The 22,126-nt window shown below is 39.8% G+C and overlaps 1 long non-coding RNA gene across 1 annotated transcript in view; it reads left to right on the forward strand.

Annotated features, from left to right (window-relative positions):
- The window catches only part of LOC127204518 (uncharacterized), a 35,051-nt gene extending 14,994 nt beyond the window's left edge, over nt 1–20,057 (forward strand). Inside the window, exons 2-4 of the long non-coding RNA XR_007832473.1 lie at nt 1,062–1,182; nt 18,928–19,035; nt 19,979–20,057. This is a non-coding gene — a long non-coding RNA (uncharacterized LOC127204518). The remainder of the gene's footprint in view (nt 1–1,061; nt 1,183–18,927; nt 19,036–19,978) is intronic.
- The last annotated feature ends 2,069 nt before the right edge of the window (nt 20,058–22,126 follow it).

Genomic DNA, 22,126 nt, shown 5'->3' on the forward strand with positions numbered 1-22,126 from the left:
TTTTCTACATGTAGACATCCAGTTAGGCCAGAACCATTTGTTGAAGATACTTTCTTTTTTTCCATTCTATTGTTTTGACTCCTTTGTCAAAAATCAAGTATCCTGAGGTGTGTAGGTGTGTTTCTGAGTTTTCAATTAGATTTCATTGATCAATCAGTCCATGTTTATGCCAGTGCCATGAAGTTTTTATTACTATTGCTCTGGAATATAGCTTGAAGTCAGGGATGGAGATACCTCCAGAAGTTCTCTTATTATATAGGATTGTCTTAGGTATTCTGGGTTTTTTGCTTTTCCATATGAGGTTCAGAATTGTTCTGTCAAGGTCTATAAAGAATTGTGTTGGTATTTTGATGGGAATTCCATTGAATCTGTAAATTGCTCTGGTAAAATAGCCATATTTACTATGTTAATCTTACTGATCCATGAGCATGGAACTATCTTCTGATATCTTTTTCAACTTCTTTCTTCAGAGAGTTGAAGTTCTTCTTATACAGAGCTTTGACTTGCTTAATTAGAGTTACACCAAGATGTTTTATATTGTTTGTGGTTATTGTTGAGTGCGATTTCCCTAATTTCTTTCTCAGCCCATTTTTTATTTGTAAACAGGAGGGCTACTGATTTTTTAAAAATTAATCTTTTATCTAGTCAATTTGATGAAGGTGTTTATTGGCTATAGGATTTCTCAGATGGAATTTTGAGGTCACTTATGTATACTATCATATCATCTGTGAATAGTGATACTTTGACTTTTTTCCTTTCCAATTTGTATCCCCTTAATCTCCTTTAGATGTTTTATTGCTCTGACTAGGACGTCAAGTGTTATATTGAAGAGCTACAGTGAGAATGGGCAGCCTTTTCTTGTCCTTGATTTCAGTGGGATTGCTTTAAGTTTCTCTCCAGTTTTGTGTTGGCTATAGACTTGTTGTATATTGCCTTTACTATGTTTAGGTATGCGCTTTATATCCTGATCTTTCCAGTACTTTTAACATGAAGGTATATTGGATTTTGTAAAAAAATTTTTCATCATCTAATGAGATGATCATGTGGCTTTTTTCTTTCAGTTTGCTTATATGGTGGATTGCATTGATGGATTTCCATATATTGAACCACTCCTGCATGCCTGGAATGAAGCCTACTTGGTCATGGTGGATGATATTTTCAGCATGTTCTTGGATTCAGTTTGTGAGTATTTCACTGAGTGCTTTTGCCCCAATATTCATAAGGGAAATTGGTCTGTCTTAAATTCTTTTCTTTGTTGGGTCTTTGTGTGGTTTAGGTATCAAGGTGACTATGGCCCCCTAGAATGAGTTTGGTAATGTTTCTTCTGTTTCTATTTTGGGGGATAATTTTGGAGGAGTATTAGGACTAGGTCTTCTTTGAAAGTCTGGTAGAATTATGCACCAAAACCATCTGTCCCTGGGTTTGTTTGGTTGGGAGACTTTTGGTGACTGTTGCTATTTCCTTAAGGGATATATGACTATTTAATTTGCTTACTTGATTTTGGTTTAACTTCAGTAAGTAGTATCTATCAAGGAAAATGTGCATTTCATTTAGATTTTCAATTTTTATGGCATATAGGCTTTTGAAGTAAGACCTAATGATTTCTTGGATTTCCTCAGTGTTTGTTGTTATAGTCCCCCTTTCATAATGTTAGTTCTTAAGAATACAGCTTTGATGACAAAAATTAAAACCTTTAGGAGAATTAAAACATATCAGAAAATATCTCTATGATTTGAATTGTTGAGGAATTAGAGATGCCAATGTATAAGACAAAATATAAAATAATGAATTTGATTATAGGAGATTTTAAATTATATTCAATGAAAAGTAGCATCAATGAATAAGCTATCAGGTAATAGATTGGGATAAGTTATTTGAGAAATAGAAAAACTGACAAAGGACCAATGTTTAGAATATAATAATATTACATTGCATATATATTAATAATATAATAATAACCCTTAGAGAAACACAGGGAGGCAAGAAATACATGGTGAAAGCAGATATGTAGACTCAATGTATCAAAACAGTTAATCTGAGAGTGATCTAGTTGAATCTAATAGGTGTAAAGTCCTTCTAGCCACCCATCACTTTCTTATGGACCTGTGTTAGGGCTCGTAATGGGGTATGGGTAGGAATATTTGATTAAGTGCTATTTGTGCAGCTAGGTGTAGAGGCTAACCTAGATTTCCATCTTAAAGGAATACAGCCTTGTAACTTTTGGTTACTTCCTGAGTCTTATGTGCTTCTCTCCTTCCTTGAGGAAGGAGTGTCTCCATTCAGAGGGGAAGAGCTACATGACAAATAAGTGGGACTTTATCATGAACTCTAGAATACGGCCAACTCAATACTCTGTATTTTAGGCTATAAGTTTATTACCCAAGTCCAGTAAAAGAATCAGAGTAAAAATAAATAAACATTAAAATAATAAAATCAAACAATAATAGAAACTAAAAATATTAAAAAATATTAGCAGAGTTCTAGTGATTATAACTTGTATGCTGGATTCCAGTTAAACATGAATAGCAGTTCAAAGAAATGAGAGACTTCTATATAATTATTTAATTAGTCAAAATCACTGAAGAATCAGCCCTAGAACTACTGGAGACAAATGAATATCTTCTTTCAAATCACATTTTGAATTTATCTGTGGAAATGTTACTGGTGGTAGGTGTCTGGGCTGAGGTTTCCCATGTTCTTTGCCTCTTACTCAAAGAATTGAAATAAAGCCTTATACAGATTGTACAGTAGCAAAATACTTTTATTCAAAGCAAAGAGTTAGCATAGACCAAAAAAAAAAAAACCTATGCTGTTAAGAATGATGGCAGGCCACATGAATGAGTGTATTCAAAAGCCATGATATTTGTTTGGGGTTTTCTTTCATGGGGTTCATGAGGAATAGGCTGATTGCCAAGGAACACAGTGTAAATGGCTCTCTATTTGACGGAGAGATGATATATAACTAGTTCTCTATGTGCATGCTTTTCCCATAATGCATCTGATTTTAGTCATATACATACCCAGTTATGCACAGCATTAAAATAGTAAATGTGATATACCCCATAAAAGCTTACTTTGGGGCCACATTTTCCTTTATTGTGCATGAACCCCAAACCAGTCTAGACTGGACTGGCATATTGCCTGCCATTCCTCAATGTTATCTGGGGTGTATTTGAATAGAAATGGGGCCATTATCAAAGGGTTGCTTAGGAGACTAAGCTATTTTCAGTCTTTAAAGTGGGTGTGCATGCAGCTCCATGCCTCTAAGCTTACATGCATGTACATGTAAGTGTTCTAGATTGCTAACAATGCTAGGAGCATTGTTCGGAGGGTGTGTGTGTGTGTGTGTGTGTGTGTGTGTGTGTGTGTGTTATATACAGGTAAAGGCCTCAAGCTTCCAAGTGCACTAATAGAAAAGGGGTATGCATACCAAGTACAGTCTCAGGATGCTAAGCTATTCCTACGCTTCCGGCCCCAGCAATCCTTGTTTTGGTTTCTGGAAAACTACAACCAACTTCAGTTTTATTCTGTTTATTTAGTTTTCATTTTTACTCTTCATTCATTTACTCTTTATTAACAATAAAAAAAAAAAGAAAAGAAAAGAAAAAAAAAAGAAACATTAAAAACCTTTTTGGTCTGTCTGAGAGTATCCTGACAGAGGTTAAAAACAAGAGGACATATTTGATACATTTTACAAAATAGAATTTAAAATGATAAAGGTATGAGTTCACAGGGTTATGGTACTGAGAAATCTCAGGGTTTTCTACCTGCCGGATGAACACCTAGGAAGACTGGAAGATTGAGAGCCAGAGGCGTAGACTGAGCCTCAACCTGAAGATCTGAGAACCGAGAGCAGGATGGTGTCTTGTCTGACCTCAGTTTCCAGCAGAGAGAGTAGGTCGCCAACCATCTGTCCAGTTCAGACCATAGTAGACTGGGTAATAGTCACCACTCACAGGCAAGCTTCTTCCTTCAGTCTGCCAGTTCAACACTGGGTTTTTCTAGAATCACTTGACGTATACATGCTAAGTACTTAGTCAGACACCTGGGAGTCTTCTGGGTCAGATAAATTAAAACATAAAGCCAGATGCTATTATACAATCTAGTGACTGTGTTGAAACTATTTCCCCTCGTTTTTGTTGAGAAAAAAGTTAGTAGAAAAGTTTTAAGAATTGTGCTGTGGTCTGAACATATTTATAACTGAAGACTTAGTTGGTGATTCCAAGAAATACTGCAGTGGCTTTCATGGACTCTGCCAAGGTCCGTTCTGACATAAAACTAGGGGGAGACATCCTTTTATGTTATGCAAATCAAGTTCACTCTCTTCTTGCTTAAAATCCCATTTTAATGTTTATTTAGCCATTTTATATGATATCAAGTATGATATCTGCTTATTGTTTATTTGTCATGTGCTGACACAAATAGGATTTTATTAACCGTGGGTAAGTTTTGAGGACTTGAGAACTTCGCCAATATTCTTTTATGTTTTATTTTTAGTTTTAATTTGGTGTGTCTGTATGAAGGTATGTGCACATGTGTCATTATCTGTGGAAGCCAGAAGAGGGTGTTGGATCCCCTGGGAATGGGGTGGTTATAGCTGAGAGCCACGGGGCGTGAGTGCCGGGAACCCAACTGGAGGCCACTGCCCAAGCAGCGTGCACCCTTGACCATGAGTGCTCTCTCCATCTCCATTCACTGCAACTGTAATGAAAGGGAAAGCAGATGTTAGAGCCGAGTAGGACTTTGCTGCTCACAATATGATGTCAGCCAACAGCATCATTTGGGAGTTGTAAACACAGGCAGAACCTCAGGCCTAGCCATCTGCTGAATTAAAGCTTGCATTCTGGCAATCCTCAGGTGACTCTCACATACCTCATCTGGGGAGCAGTGAGAACCATTTCCTGGGATTCACATAGTGGGGTCGAGGGAAGTAAAGCTCTTTCAAAACTGAGTCTATTACATGGATGCCTGTGATTTGCAATAAGCCTATCTTACTTATTCACTGATGGACACGTAGTAGGGCTTGGTGTAGGGAGTACAGAAAGCAAACAGGACAGGCTAAGGCATTGCTGATTTTGAATGAACAAGAGACATAGAAGCTGAAGTTCGAGTGAAATATGCTTCTGGTCCCCTGGGAAAAGTCCCAGTCCAGCAGCCAGACAACAGCAGCACAAGTCACAGAGGAAACCAACACACACCCATACAGAGGTGATGGCCTGCACGTATCAGAAACAATCAGGCAAGAGCCAGGCTTGCTGAGTGGTGGGGGACGCGTTTTCTGGGTTTCCAATCAGGCCTGGCCTAACTCCAGTTCCTGTTCTCGGAGCCGACAGCTGTACTCATGTCACCGTCTGGGAGTTGTGGAGTCTGTCCTGCTGTGAGCCTGTGCTGTCTGATGAGAGCGCTGCAGGAGAGGTTTCAGGCGTGGGAAGCAAGGGAGATGATTTGGTGCATTCCCACTGTTTAAAGCAGAGAGCTGTGTCTAAGCCTGCCCTCAAGGGATGCTGACAAAGGAAGGGCCCTGGGCAAAATCTTTTTTTTTTTTTTTTTTTAATAATTAAAGTTTTTTTAAATTAATATTTTGTTTCATACCTTACTATTGTATTTACTTCATTTCCATTTCTTCTATTCCCCCTTTGACTTCTCCGATGTCACCCACACCCTCTCAATTTTGTGACATCTTTTTAAGTTATTATTCTTACAGATGCACACAAATGCATGCATAAATACACACATGCGCATGCATGCACACGCACACACACACTTTAAATCTTTTAATTCAGGTTCACATATGACAGAAAGCATGCTGTGTTTGTCTTTCTGAGTCTGGTTTGTTTCTGTTTCACATAATAACTTCCAGTTTCATTTCTTTTCTGCAAATGTCATTATTTCATTTTTCTTTCAACTTGCTTGAATTTTGTCTCAGTGTTCTATCCTGTGAAGAGACAACATGTCTATGGTAATTCTTATAAGAGAAAGCATTTAGTTGGGGCTGGCTTACAGTTCAGAGGATTGGCCCATTATAATTATGGCGGGAAGCATGGTGGCACACAGAGAGACATGGTGCTGGAGAAGGAGCTGAGAGTTCTACATCTACAGGAAGCAGTAGGAGAGAATCTTCATGACTGGCTTAGGCTTTTGAAACCTCAAGGCTGACCTCCCAGTGACACACTTCCTCCAACAAGGCCACACCTACTCCAATAAGGCCCCACCTCCCAATTCTTCTCAAACAGTGTGCCACTTCCTGATGACTAAGCATTTCAATGCATGAGCCTATGGGGGACATTCCTATTCACACCAGGACAAGATCCCACTGAGTACATGCACCATTTCTTTATCCATTCATTTGTTGTTTGATATGTAGGCTGGTTCTATTTGCTGGTTATTGTGAATAGAGCAGCTATATGCATGGGTATGCAAATATCTCCATGGTATGTTAACTTAGAGTCCTTGAGGTGCCCAACAATGATATCACTGTGCCATATAGAAGTTCTGTTTTTGGTGTTCTGAGGGACCCAGCACTGGTTTCCACAGTGACCACCATAGTTTACATTCCCACCAGTGGTGAAGAAGGGAATTCTTGATGGTTCTTCCTAAGTTCTGTGGCTGCTCCGACAACCCCCCCTGTAGGCAACTGATTCAACTCTACTTCCTGGTGCATATCTCATCATGCTAAATGTGAGGTTTTGTAGGAGGTTTCCTATCTTTGTGTGAGTGGAGAAGAATACTACATTTTCTATTTACCAGTGGAAGTCTGAACTGTTTAGATTCTTCCTCACTTCACAGGCTTTTGCTTTTCCTTCTGAACTGTGAGTCAGGAACCTCAAGTCTGAACATTTTTCTTTATCTTTCTGCTCAGTCCTCTTGCCCTGACCCAAAGGAAGGTTTATTGTGCTCTGTGCGGCAGGCACTTCTTTATGTCACACAACACATTTTGTTCTATGGATCACTGTAAAAATTCTATGACAGTTGTTCATGCTTAGGTAGCCTAACTAAAGCTTTAAGTGTCTCCAAAACTGTCTTGCCTGTCTTTTGTAAACAAACAAACAAACAAAAAACAAAAAAGGAAAAATCTGTGGAGAAAAAAGTATTTTAGAAATTCATTCATATACTAATTATGCAGTATATAATAGTGCTCTAATCAAAAGATCAAGTCAAAGGTGGGGTTACTGGTGTGTTTACCATGCAGACCTCACCCTCCAGTATATGTTTGCTGTAGACATGATCAGGCCCATTCTGTAAACCCTGAATGTGCTGAGCCTTGCTTCTTGGCATTCATGTGCTAAAGAACAGACATTGTACCCTTCATTTCTATAGCAGAAACAGTTAAACTTTTCAGAGTTGAGGGTAGCCTCATGACAAAGCAACACAAGCCAAGACCTGGTTTCCTATTACTGGGCAGCAGTGTCCTCTGAATTGAAACATTCCATCTGGGAGGGAAGCAACCAGCACCCAGGAAGTTATAAAGGGAAATTCATTTGTACTCAGGGAGTTAAAAACTCACACGTCCTAGGGGATTCCGTACCAGATTCACAAGACCGGCCTCTCCCTAGGTGGAAGAGAGAAGACTCTTACCCGTTGAGTCACCTGGAAGTCCTGCAGAGAGCTCCAGAGTTCCAGCTCTGTAAGTCACCATCCTTCATGGGATGGGCTTTTGGTGACACAGGGGACTTTGAGTCATCTGAACTTCTGTAATTAGCTCCAAGAAACTCACTGGTGTCCGAAGTTGAACTTCGGTGGTATTGTTACTTTGGTCTGTTGTCAGTGTCCTACCTGAGGCGAGTAGATATTCATTCCCATCTCCCCAAGAGTGGTGTCACACAACACTCATATCCTTTCTACATGGCAGGAGAAGATACGAGCTTGGCAGAGACTAGCTTGGTGGGTAGAGCTTGTACTGTACTGGATGCTAGAGCAGAGCCCTGAGCTGTCAGCCTTTACTGTGAAGTGTATTTCACAGGGTCTGGCTGGAGATGGGGGGGGGGGGGGACTGAAAAACGTTACCACAGGAGGAAAGATCAGATGTCTCTGTGAGCAGGAAGGGGAGGCAGGCAGAACTCTTGTTTGAAGTTGATGTTTTGAAAACATTTGCCACTTAGGTTCATTTCAGATTTTATTTCCCTGAAAGGTAACGCTTGCACAAATGTTCATGAGTATAAGTTTTTGGATACCATCAGGAGCAAATCTCACTCGAAGTCAAACAGCTGTGGTGAGTAGCTTTTCCTTTTATTTAAGCCTCAGATGTTGACTAATTGTCCTTTCATTCCATGAGCGTTTAGGGTCTATGTACTGTGGTAAGACATTTTGGTTAATAGCAAGAGGGTTTATATGTGTTCCACTGTACTTACCTAGTCATGAGACTCTTATACTAGCTAAGACACTTAAGAGAAAGAAATGTATTTACAAAACTTCTAGGAAGGAGGATAAAAATAATGCCCCCAGTGAACAGCATGCTTGTGAGAACTGACAGGAAGGCCCACTGCGCTGTGAGCAGGTGATTCTGGGGTTCTGTTTTCCATCCCCACACTTGTTGTGCTACAAGCTCCATCCTACTAGCTCTTTAGGTTATCCACACCATTTCCCACAGCTGACTGGAAACTTCGTCCATTCTCTGCCATCTGACTTCATGAAGTTGGGATTTTCTTGCCTATTTATGACTCACCTCTGCCAAGAGAGCCAGCCATGTCCACTTGACTCTTCACACACAATCATAGCACTTTGTTTTCTAGCACTCAGGAGAAGCATCTCTTCTTCTGTCAGAAACCTTGGCCTTACCTATAGCATTTACTCCACCACGCAGGACGAGGATGTGTGTTGGATTCAATGAACAAAGTAGGTTGGCTGTGTGTGGCATCTTGTCACGCAGCAAGCTGAGGCACGTATTCTAATGTGAGTTAACACATGTACCGAATTTCCTGGACCCATCAAATCTCTCTCTGGTTAGTATGTGCTTCCTGTACTAGGTCGTCACAGCTGTGTGGGCAGGAGAGCTGTTCAGTAGGTGAAGAACCAAAGATTGTACAGACCAAACTCACAAGTCTATTTAAAAAACCAAAAACCCATCGGCTTCAGAGGAAATAAAAATTTCCATGAATAGTTCTCCCTCTTCCATGACAGAGGCCATGCTCTTTGTGCTTGGATACCCTTTGAAGAGTCTGCTTTCCTGTGGGGGAGGGGTGGCTTATTGACACCATGAGTCAGTTCTCGAACTGAAGAGTGCAAAATGCTTTATTTACACAGTTTGTTAGATACAGAGTACAATGCTAAACAGCAGAAATATGTCTCAAGATCCTGTGCATCTTAAGGGCACTAGTAACAGCTGGTACTCTCTAGCCTATCCTGTGATGACTTTGCAATCTGCTTCGATTGCCTTAATTTGTCACCTGAATTATTTTGGTATCTGGAAATTCCCCAGAGGACAAAGTTCTGCTGTATAAAGAAGATGGTTTGGTTTCTTAACCTGTTACTTAGATGCATCCTAGACACCGTGAGAGTCTATGACATAAGGAAGACAAGGAAAAAACATACCTCTTTGGGCTCATTGCTTTCGACGCTGTTTTCCTGAAGCTTGAATTTCGCTTTAGGTTGCTGTGTTTCATTTGACATCAGTGACATACAGGTTTTGAACAAATCTGGCACAGCAAAGACCAGTAAATAACTCGATTAATTATTGTGATGGCTCAGGCAGCAGAAAGTGTGTTTTACCTGTCCTCATTTCAAGTTCTAGGGACCGAACCCAGGGACTTGCATATGCTAGGCGAGCACTCTGCCCACTGGTTACTGCCCAGAGCTTTTTGGTTTTGTTCTGAGACAGGGGCTTGCTGAGTAGGTCTGCGTGGCTTTAATCTTTTATTGTTCAGGCTGGCTGCTTGAACGGTCAGGATTGTAAGCATGTGCCCAGGCCAGGCTTGCATTTACCTCCTAATGCTTGGGTTAGGGATAGATGATTATTGTGGTTAGCCGCGTGTGTTGCTGTTAGCCTATTTTGCTTAATGATCTCCATTGTAAGAGCTAACCTGCGCTTACTTTAACTTTCTAGTATTTAAAAAAAAAACCCTAGAAACACTTAATAAATGAAATGTCGAGACAGAGAGTGAAATGAAGTGTTGGAGACTGAGGGCTAGCATGGCAGACCATCACCTATATAATCAGAATCCAGTGTAGCTACTAGTCTCTAAGTAGATCCATTTAGCATATGTGTGAACTCAAATTTCTGCACCTTAATGTATTCAAATGAAATCTAGATGTTTTTAACATATTTAATTATTTTGGTTAATTAATTTTTATATTTTCGCATTTTATTATTTTATGAATATGGTGTTTTACCTGCATGTATTATACCATATGTGTGTGTTGTTGATAATTTAAAAGTATGGTCTAATAATGCTTATTATAAAATTAGCCTATAGTTATTACAGTGGCACTAGCCAGTCCACCACCACAATTAATAAAGATACATATGCCTGCTATATTTTAGAATAGCTTCATTTAACCTGGGACTGGGCAGATATTAATCCACTAAACTATTCTTATCACTTCCCAGTATCATAGACCACGTTTTAATCATTCCTATCTGGGCTACTTCCTATCCATAACCCCAAAATACTTGCTAATATTCTTTATCTGGGATGCGTTCCTCCATCCACACCCATCTTGCCATGTGCTCCTCTCCACACTAACCCATAGTGACCTCTATACTTTCTTTATCCTTCCTAGTCTCTCTCCTTCTTCCCAAGATTCTTCTCTCCCCAAAACCCGAGAACCTACCTCATGTCTGCCTTGTCCAGGTGTAGGCATTTTTAAAAATAACCAATCAGCTTTAAATAGGTAGAGCAAGTTGTACTGAAGCACAGGTGTAGGTGAGACTGCCCATGAGGGCAACAGCTACATCTCGGGGGAGGGGCAATAATTAGCATCAGAATCCATAACACCTCCAACACATGTGCCTGGTGCCTGTGGACTCTAGAAGAGGACTCTGGGTTCCTGAACTGGAGTTAGAGATGATCATGAGTTGAATGGGGCTTTCAAGAATTGAACTGGGTCCCCTGGAAGGGCGAATTGTGCTCTTAACTATAGATCCAATGCTCCAACTCAACTTTAATACTCAGAGCCTTAGTTTTTCTGTTCAGAATACACAGGTTTTATTTTGTTTTTGTTTTTGTTTTTGTTTTTACATGAGTGCTCTGAGGATTGGTCCTTAAGTGATGTTTTACTAACCTAAATTCTTGTATTATAGACAAGAATCAGATATAGCCAAAATCTGATCAATAACTAACAATAACACTTTGTACTTTTTATAGGAACGTCTTTTGGAGCCTCCTGTAACCCATGTATAATACTACTCACAATAAGATAGCTTCAACTTTCTAAACTATCATCAATTATAAAGTATAGTTTTCTTGTTGGTAGGGCTCCTGAGTTCAGACTCACTGGTCATAGCAGCTCCACAAAGGGAGAAACTTAGTGTTAGAGCTGTAGGTAAGAAATGAGCAAGACTGATGCAAAAGTCAGTGTGATCTGGAGAGGAAACCTGGGAGTCTGGGTTCCAGTGGATTTTCCACATTAATTCTTCCTTTATTGGTGGCTTCAGGTTCCCAGGAGAGGGATAGATGCTATCCAGGGGCCTCAGGACTTCTGACCCTCCAACTCTGCCTTCCCCACCGATCTGCCTGTGGCTACCTTAACAACTGCCTTTATATCCTCCACTTTCTGCAATAAAATATCTTCTCAGGATAAGAATTGGAAGTTTTCATAAATGTAAAAACTCAAAAATGAACTAACATTTAGCCTTTAATCAGGAAGTAGATAGCCATGTGACTTTATCATATACACATGCAGACTAGACTTCCAAAGTAGAGAAGGTGGGTGAGAGAGACCATGTGCAAATAAATAATCCATATTAGAATATACACATGTATACATATGTGCATGCACACATAAAGTCCTAGAGTGACTCTCTAACTATATAAGTATATTTCATTTTTAGCACTTTTGACATGTGTAAAATATAAAAAAAATGTGTGTGTGTATGTATGTCTCATGATCAATAATCATTTTAATGACCAAACAAACCATAATGACTTGGGGACCCTGGTTCCATAGTCTATCACAATTGAGTGTATAAAGTGAGGGCTAGTTTGCAAGTGCCTCTGAGCTGGAGTCTGAGGTTCTGAATTTTTGAGGCTTCTATCACATCTCTGTTAAGGCTCTAATAAGGGTTTAGTTACATTCCATCGAGTATGTCCAGGAATTTAAAATATATCACATATATAATAATCCCAGAAAAAGTTGTATTTCAATTATAATAAATTATTTCTCATTATTCTTGTATTTTATCCTAATAGTTAATTAATAAGTTCCTCTTTTTTTTTTTTTTTTTGGACAGGATTTCTCTGTGTAGCCTTGCCTGTTCTGTACTTGCTTTGTAGAATAGGCTGGCCTTGAACTCCCTCTGCCTCTTGAGTGTTGGGATTACAGGCATGCACCACTGCGCCGGGCCCTCATAAGTTCCTTCTTATTACTCTTATTTTTTTTTAAATTCTTAAATACTGTCGCCTATTCATTCTTCTAACCAAATTCAGTTTTAATTTTGTTGAGCTCCCAAACAAATTTCTCCTGAGATTTCACTATGTATAGATTGGTACCAGGACTATACACACTTCTAGGAATATTCTTTATTATTTTCTCCTACACCTCATCAGAGACTTACTCTTTCTTATACATCTAAATTTCATAACCTGTAGTCTTGATACCTATTTATAAGACACAGCTACAAAATTGAACATACTTGAAGATAAACATACATATTCAGTGCTTTATCACCTATTCATTCTTCTGTTAATCCATCAACCTGTAGTTTACTTTTTTTAAAACACATTTCAAGATAAATTACAGATCACAGTGTAACCTTCTTCCAAAGCACCAGCACACCTATCATTTACCAGAATTTAGTATTGTCTATAGCTTGAATTAAAAAAAAAAAGTAAAAGTAGGAGCTGGGGAAGATGGCTCATTTGATACCCTGCTTTCTAAATAGCACTGGTCCCTCATTTTGAATTGCCACCATCCATCCCAAAAGCCAGTGCTGGTGGGTGGAGACACAAGTGTCCCTGGAACTTACCAGTTAGCCCGCTCTGCTGAATTGATGTGCTTCAATTCAGTGGGTTAGCATGTGCCAACAAATAAGATGGCAATCAATCAAGGAAGACACCCAAGCCTCACCTTTGACCTCTACATACATGCATGTGTACTCACACAGCACATACCCTCACATGGAGATGTGCATGCACCAAACATTAGGTCTTTGCTATTAGAGTAGGCAGCTAATATGCTTCCCATTTGCTTATTACAAGTGATTCACACAAGCCAAGGTGACTTTAGCAGGTGAGATAATTTAGTATTGGAGTGCATGCCTCGTCTCATCAAGGGGCAAAGGGAACTCAAGCTGTCACACCTAGAAACAGGGCTCTTGCTTCTCAGAGAGAACATGTTATAGAGTAAATGTGTTATAAGGTTTCGGGGTGGGGGGCATGTTTGTCATGAGTTCTAAGGAAAAGGGGATCTAGACATACATGATGTGATTAAGCTTAGTTGTCCATTTAATTGAATTAAGACATACTCAGGTAAATGCTGGAGAAATGGCTCTGAGGTTAAGGGTGCTCGCTGCTCTTGTAGAAGATCTCAGTCTGATTCCCAACACCCATGCTGGATGGCTCACAACTACCTGTAGCTCCACATTCATGGGATTTGGCCTCTTTGGGCACCTGAGCATATCCACACACAGATAAAGACATATACATATGATTTAAAAACAGGGTTTCCCAGATGTCTTATGAAGCACATCGCTGGTAGTGTCCATGTGAGGGTGTCAGCTGTAAGTGAGCTGATGTAATGAATTCATTTATCCTTTGGGGGAAAAGGGAGGAGGCAGGCGCTAGATGAAAGGATCAGGTCACTGGAGATTGGTGGTCCTGGCATACTGCTGCATCCCCTTTCTCTCTGATTTAAGGCCAGCACACAGTGAAGACTTGTGTAACACATGCTCACGCTGCCCTGAGGTCCCCATGCAAGCACATGGGGCCGAGTAACCACGCATTGACACCTGTGAAACTGTGAGCCCAAATAAGATCCTTTGTTTCCCTTAAAGTATTATGTCAGATGTTTAGTCCCAGTGACAATAAATAAATAAATAAATAAATAAATCTTTCACACAGGAAGAGCCCGGAGAATTCACTTATTCTTTCTTGACATAGAAAGTCCTAAAAAAGAAGCAAGAATGCAAATTCATGAATCACCCTGAAAGCTGTGTTCTCCTTCTGTTTTGGGTCATTGGCTGGAGCAGTCCCAAAGAGCTCACATCACTAAGGAGCTGCAGAAGCTGACTGAGAACTTCAGCACTTCTTTTTCCAGTTTTCCACCCTCATCACGGATGCTAGTGGATCCCTGATCTGTGCTTTGGGTACTTCCCCCTCCTTTCTGCAATCTTGAGAAATAAATATTTCCTTATAAGTTTTCTTTTGGGTTGTCGAATGTTTGCTTTGATAAGAATAATTGAAGATGTGGGAAACCCTTCATTACCTTGCAGAGTTCCATAAATAAAGCACACATTCCATAAATATTTGTTGAACTGAACGGTGTTTAATCAACATCTGTGTAAGGCAAATAAATGGAAAACATTATTCACTGGTGTCCAAGACACTTTTTTCATTTGACTTTGCATGAGGGTGTGTCATGCTGTAGTCTAAAGAAGACACTGTATTTAGCAATGACAACTTCTTGTGGGTCTCACTTTTTAAAAAAGAATCTCTGAAAAGAGGTTGTATTCAAATAACTCAGTACTTCTTAGTATTAAAAGAGGTGATAAAATCGTAATCTGTACTTGGACTTCTATAGTTAGTTTTAAAAAAAAATTAATCATTGAAATCATAGTCTATACTTGGATTTATATAGTTAGCTTTTGGGTGGCTGTGGATGGAGAGAGTAGCAAGAACATGTTGGATTCCCTGGAGCTGGAGATACAGGTGATTCTGAGCTGCCTGCAGTGGGTGCTGGAAGTCATGCTTAGGTCATCTGTAAAGACAACACATGTACTTCATTTTGAGCCATCCCCTCCTCCCCTTTTTACTCTTTCCTTCCTCTAAGTTTGAAGATGTGAAATACAAGATGCAGGCTGCATGAGTGTAGTGGTGCTTTGGGACCCTCTTACACAATCGGTGGACATCGTATTAAAGATCATGTCGGAGGTCATGTCTATACAATAGAAGTAAGCAAAAGCTGCTGCCCAAACACTAGGATTTTTCCACGTAGAGAGTGTTTGTGACACTTATCACTGCATAGTCTCTACTGAAATAGACTGTCTGATGGGCTAAAGATACACCATAGAGGGTTGATGTTCTTGGCAGGGAAATAAGAACAACATAATATTTTGACCTTGTAAGTTGGCCATTTGTTATGGTCCATATTTCTTTGTAGGTGTGTGTGTGTGTGTGTGTGTGTGTGTGCGCGCGTGCGCGCGTTCGAAGGCTAGAGGATAACATTGATGGCATTCATTTTTTCTTTCTTCTCCTCCTCCTCCTCTTCCTCCTCCTCCTCATTTTCTTCTTCTTCTTCTTCTTCTTCTTCTTCTTCTTCTTCTTCTTCTTCTTCTTCTTCTTCTTCTTCTTCTTCTTCTTCTTCTTCTTCTTCTTGAGATACAGTCTTTCACTGTATCTGCAACTTGCCATGAAGGTTAGGCTACCTAGTTGGCAAGCCTGAGGGATCTGTCTGTCTCTTTCTCCCTAGGGCCTGGCTTACACAATATATGTGTCACATTACCTGGCCTTTTCACTTGGGTGCTGGAAATTGAATTCCTGTAACCCATTCTCCTGTGTTAAGTCTTTGACTGGCTGATCCGTCTCCCCAGCCCTCAGGCCTCACATTTCTTGTTGGGTCCTGTGATACAATCTTCATGTCTCCAGCATGACTCTGGGTGTGAAGAGACTCTAGCTCCTCTGACTTGACTGGGTTATTGAACTTCAGATCCTTGGTGCTCAGCTTTTTAGCCTCCCAGCTGCTGTTGCCAGCTGTGCCTTCTGTAATACTTTCCTGTACACAGACAGCTGTCAGAAGAAAGATCTGTTTACAGATCTCAGGCTCTTTCCGCTATCATGCCCTGCTCTTTGAGATTTTGCCTTTACGTTTCAGCCTTTTGGCTGCCAAGACGCGGATCTCTGCTGTATCGCTCTATTAGGACCACTGCTTTTTCTTTCTTTCTTTTTTCTTTTTTTTTGAAAGCTTCATTTATCCCTCATCTCTGCAGCATAGGAAATGTTCTTAGTAAGGAAAAAAAGCCATGATGTCTGGAGACTTTATTTGCTGTCACATAGTTGCCCTGAAATGCCCTGTCACTGGCTCTCTTTAGGGTCTCTAAATAGTTTCCAATGGTGTCCAGCCTCAATAATTGCTTAGAGGAAGAGAATTGATCCAATACCATCTGCACTGCTGTAGCCAGACTTAGAAATCCAACAGAAAGATTTTAGGCTAGAAACTGTTGAATTTTTAATGAAACTAATTTCAAAAGCCATTTGGGGGCAGAGACATAACTCACCCAATAGTGCTTGCCTAGCATTCGGGAAGCCCCGAGTTCAATTCTTAGCATGGCATAAAACTCAACCTGGTGGCTCATGCTTGTAATTCCATCACTTTAGAGCTAGCAGGAGGATTGGAAGTTCAAGGTCATCACCAGCTACATTGTGAGTTTGAAGCCAGCCTGGGATATGAGAACCTGTGTCAAAGGAGGAAAAAAAAAAAAAAAAAAAAAAAAAGCCATTCAGTATTTGTCAGCTATAGTTGAATGTAGTTGTTTAGAATTTTTTTAGTTCCATTTTGGCCAAAGAATGCATGTTAATTTCAAGTCTTTTAAATTTAGTTAAGCTTTTTTTCCCTGTGTGCTCAAGAATATAGTGTATCCAGGACAAAATCATCTGTGTGTTCTTGATATAAATCTGTGTTCTTCTGTTGGGTTCTGTGTTCTGTGGATATCTGTTAAAGCTAGCTGCTTCACCATGCAGTTGATCTGTCTGCTTGTTCTATCCATTATTGAAAGTGTGTCATGGAAGTCTCCAGAGACCCATTTTTAAATGCTTCCCTTCAATTCTGTCAGTTTTTTAAAAATATACTTTGGGTTTGTGTAGTAAGGTAGAAATGTCTTCATAATTTTGACTTACTGATATATGAATCATCTTATAATTATAAAATGTCTTTGTTTCAATGAAAAAATATTTGTTTTAAAACATTTGTTTGATATTAGAAAAGCCACTGTAGTATGTAGTTTATTTTATATAGGTATAATAATATAAATGTATATGTAAAATATCTAAAAAATTAATTAAAAAAGAGAGAGAGAGAGAAAAGCCACACTAGCTTTCTTTTGGCATCGGGGTTTGTGTGGTACTATTTCTCATCCTGTTCTTTTCAACAGTTTTGCATATTTTATTCTCAAGTGTTTTACACAGTTGAGTACTATTTCTTTTTTATATATCTAGATGTGGTGCATGTATATTTGTGGTGTGTATGACGTGCATGTGGAGGTCAGCAGTGGACTCTGGGTGTCTTCCTTCCCTTTCGCTCCCCTCCCTACTTTCTGAGAAAGGCTCTCACAGTGAACCTGAAGCTCACAGTTTTGTCTGCACGGGCTGGTCAGCAAGCTTCTGGGTCTGTCTGTGCCCCTCTCCCCAGGGCTGGGCTACAGTCCTGTGCCCAGGCACGTGTTCACATGGGCCCTGGGGATACGAATGCAGGTTCTCGTGCTTGTATAGCAAGTGTTCTACCTACTGAACCAGCTCCTCAGCCCCCGTGTTCCTAAAATTTCATTCTATCAATATGCACTCCCTGAACTAGAGCATTAATAGTTTCATATAGTTTCTATAACAAATTATATAACTCGGTGGCTCAAAACAGAAAGTTTATTCCATTGTAACAGGAAACCAAGAAATCTGAAATCTCGCGTGCCTTTACTCTCGCTGGTTGTAGGGGGAACAACCCATTCTTTGTTTCTCTCAACTGAGGAGCATCATCATTCCTAGTTTAGTAACCATATGGCCTCATCCTCCAGTTTGATCTCCAGTGGACATCACATTCTTCCCTTCTTTTTATCTGCAGGGACTTCAGCAAAAGATTTATTAGCCTTATTTGACCTCAAGATCTTTACTTAGTTTTCAAAAATCATTTTTCCAAATGAGGTAACATGCAGTTTCTGAGAATTAAGACCCAGCCACAAACATTTAGGGTTACCATTCTGGCCACTGTAACTTTCCTATGGATCCCCGAATTCATGAAGCATGGCAGAAGTTAAAATACCATGACCTCATCCCCACTACTCCAGGACTTCCAAGGCACTAATCACACAAACTCTGAGTCCCACATCTCATCTAGACAACATCACCTTAAAACTTGCAAATTCCTTCTCCTCGTCTGTCATGATTAGATAAAGCTGAGACCATGAGTATGATCCATCCAGGGGCAGATTTTGCTTACAATTTCCATATATATATATATATATATATTGTAGTGGTTTCACTACTGGTTAAAATGAATAGCTTAAACAAAACAAATCCAGTTTGCATTAATGCCAAACTAATTTTAACGGTATATAGTCTTTGTACAACTCTAAGTCCATTCTTTGCACACTTCTGTGTGTAATCATTGTACAACAAAATATACCTTTGCATAATCTAAGTCCATGAAGATAGTTTCATAATCATTGCTTTGTACAGTTGTCATATAGATCAGATAGAGGAAGAAAGAGGTTATAAAAATTTATTTTTATTGTCTGAGATTTGTCTGTGTAATCATCTTTTCCAGAGCTCCTTTCTTTTCTTTGTATGGATTTAAATTTCTCTCCTGTGTTTTTTCATCTAGTTAAAGAAAATCTTCCACCATTTCCTATAGGATTCCAAGATGGACTGTGCCTGGGAGGCAAAGGCAGGAGGATCAAGAGTTTAAGACTAACCTCAACTTTATATCAACCTAGAGGACTTCTAGGGATACAGCAATGAGGTGATCTAAAAAAGTAAAACAAACAATATCCCTGATTCCCTTCAGTATGTTCATTATGTTGGTCCAATAACTCGAGGTTTCCAGGTTTCTGATGAGAAATATGCTGTTATTCTTATTGGGAACCCCTTGTCTATCATGAGCCTTTTTTTTTTCTATTTTCAAGATTTTTTCTTTGGTGTTTGCCTTAAGAGTTTGACTATGATATATTGAGATGTTACTATCCTTGAGTTAATTTACTTGAAAAATTTTGACCCCCTTGGGGTATATATTAATATTTCAATATTTCTCATTAAAACTGGCAAGTTTTCAGCCGTTATTTCTTCCCAGATGTTTTCTGACCCCCTCTGTATTTTGTCTCTGTGACTAGTTAGGCATATGCTGGTTTGTTTGAGGGGTTTCCCCAAAGGTGTGTGACAATCCATTAAGTATTCCTTCTTTTTTTTCCTGTTCTTCAGACTAGATATTCTTTTAGTCTAACCAACATACCCTTTTAATTTTCCTTTGCTGCGCACTGAACCTAGCCTTGTGCATGCCAAGTAAGTGTTACATCATTGGTTCAAATCCATCCCTCACAAGAAATATCTTAAGTTTTGCTGATTCTGTCTTCTTGTCAGCCACAATGTGTTGTGAAGCTGACCTACTGAAGCTTTTATTTCTACTTATGCCAATAATAGAATATGCGTTTTATTAGGTCTTCTTAACTGCTAATTGTTGCTGATATTTGCTGACAGTATTGTCATTTTTTCTCTCCATCCCCTTTCTTCCTTCTTCCTCTTCCCTTTCTCCTCCTCCTCCCTTTTCTCCTCTTTTATGCTGATAATCAATCCAGGCAGGCCCTCATGTACCCTAGTCAAACACATTACCCATTGAGGTATACCCTAAGATCAATGTGTGCCTTTTATCTCTTTAATAACTAATTGAATTTTAATTGATTTTTTTTCAGGACCGTGGACTGATCCTAGAACCTCCAGTGTGCAAAGCCACTGCCTCTGAGCTCCATCTTCCTCAGCTTCCTTTTTAAGTTCGTATTTTGGGACTATGTCTTGCTGTTTTCCAGGTTGCTTCAACATTCTCTCTCTACACTAGGCAAGATTTAATACTGCAATTCTCCCTCAGCTTATTGAGTAGCCAGGGTGTGTTTGTTTGTGTGTGTGTGTGTGTGTGTGTGTGTGTGTGTGTGTGTCTATGTGTCTATGTCTCTGTGTGTCTACGTGTCTGTGCATGTATATTTGTGTGTAGTAGTAATAGTAGTAGATATAGCTACTTTGTTTTCTTGGATTTTTGGTTCATAGTAAAACTGAGCAGAAACCACAGAGAATTCTCTTATACCCTATCACTCTCTTTACACTCTTTACACTCCTTGACCATCAGCATGCTATACAGTATGGTATAATTGTTAGAGCTCAATGAAGCAATAATGGTGCATCATTATCACGTACAGCCCACAGTTTGTGTTGAGGTTTATATATGGTGTACATTACCTACTCAAAGGAGTCAAATACTCAAAGGGGAATTGTTTCAAAATAGCATATAGAAGAGGCCTCAGAAGGCCAGACTGAACCAGAATGGAGTTCTTGTACTAGTGCCATGTAATGAGATGTAAGTTTGGAATGGGCCAGCGTTCCAAAAAAGCGAGACTATAGCTAACCTGAGTCCACTCTGTTTTAACCCTATAGGGAAAATAACCTTGACACTACCCATCTGTGGTTTTGTTTCTGTTTCTACTTTCTTCAGCCCTTTCTGTTTATGCCAAGCTCCTTGGCTCAGCTCATTGGAACCCATACTGTCTAAAAATACACACACACACACACACACACACACACACACACACACACACACACATTTAAGGATTTCTTTCAAGCATGCACTGCATTTTTATCAAATCCACCCCCTTTCCCTCTTCTCCAGTTCCCCCTATAGCCTCTCCACAACTTTCCCCTCCACATCCACGTGCTTTTTTATTTCCTAATTTTCTTTAATCCCACCAAGCCCACTTAGTGCAGATTTTATGTGCGTAGGTGTAGTGCCATCTAATGGAGCATGGGCAACCGGTCCTCCTGAATACTGATTCTCCTTCCTAAGAAGCCATTGATTGTCACAGCGTCTGAGCCAGGTACAGGGCTTCCTCAGCCTTTCCCCCAACCCATGCTGAGATTTTGGCTGGTTTGATCTTAGCCACATCTTCTGTATGCAGGCCTAGACTCTATGAGTTCATGTGTACAATAAGGGCTGTCATGTCCAACAAATACCACTTTACTGTGGAAGTCCGCCACCCCTCTCTTCCACAGTGATACATGAGCCTTGGAGGAAAGGGTATGATACAGATGTCCCATTTATAGCTGAACATCCCCCTGTCTCATATTCTCTGCACTGTGACCAGTTGTGGGTCTCTGTGATAATTGACAACTACTGTGAAACAAACTTCTCTGTTGAGAATGGAGAGATTTGTTTATCTATGAGTGTAAGAACAAGTCATTAGGAGTCATTGTAATACTATTTGCACTTAATAAAATGATAAGCATTTGGTTCTTCCCTAGGGCCTATGATCTGGCCCTATGATCAGACAGGAGTGTTCTGCCCAACCAATAGTAAACACATGAGTTCTTTCTTGTGGAACAGTCCTTAAATCCAATAGAAAAATATTTGGCCACTCCCATAACATTTCTGACACCATTGCACAGTGGGCATATCTTGTTAGCCGGTCAGTATTGTAGCTCAGGTTGTTGATTATTTTTTCCCTTCACCCTTCCGCAGCATGCATAGCACCTTCCTGCACTATGAGAGCTAGCCAGTAGGGACGGAACATTGACATCAGTGTCGCCTTGATTTCTTCATGTCCTATGACTCAGGTATGTGGTGTGTTCAGCAAAAGGATGTTATCATCAAATTCTGGAAGGTAACCATGAGCGATGGGCATAGTGTGTTATTTGTGGGGGTCTATGGGAACCCACTGACAAACAGTTAAAAAAATAGGCAACCTATACCTGTAGCTGGGCTTTTTACTTAATAGGCTATTGAAGCTGGAGGAGGTGCTATGCTCTGTTATGGGTTAACTTCATTTAAACTCTTTTCATACATACATATATTTGTG

This window comes from Acomys russatus, chromosome 20 (genome assembly GCF_903995435.1).
Source record: "Acomys russatus chromosome 20, mAcoRus1.1, whole genome shotgun sequence".
Classification (NCBI taxonomy): Eukaryota; Metazoa; Chordata; class Mammalia; order Rodentia; family Muridae; genus Acomys; species Acomys russatus.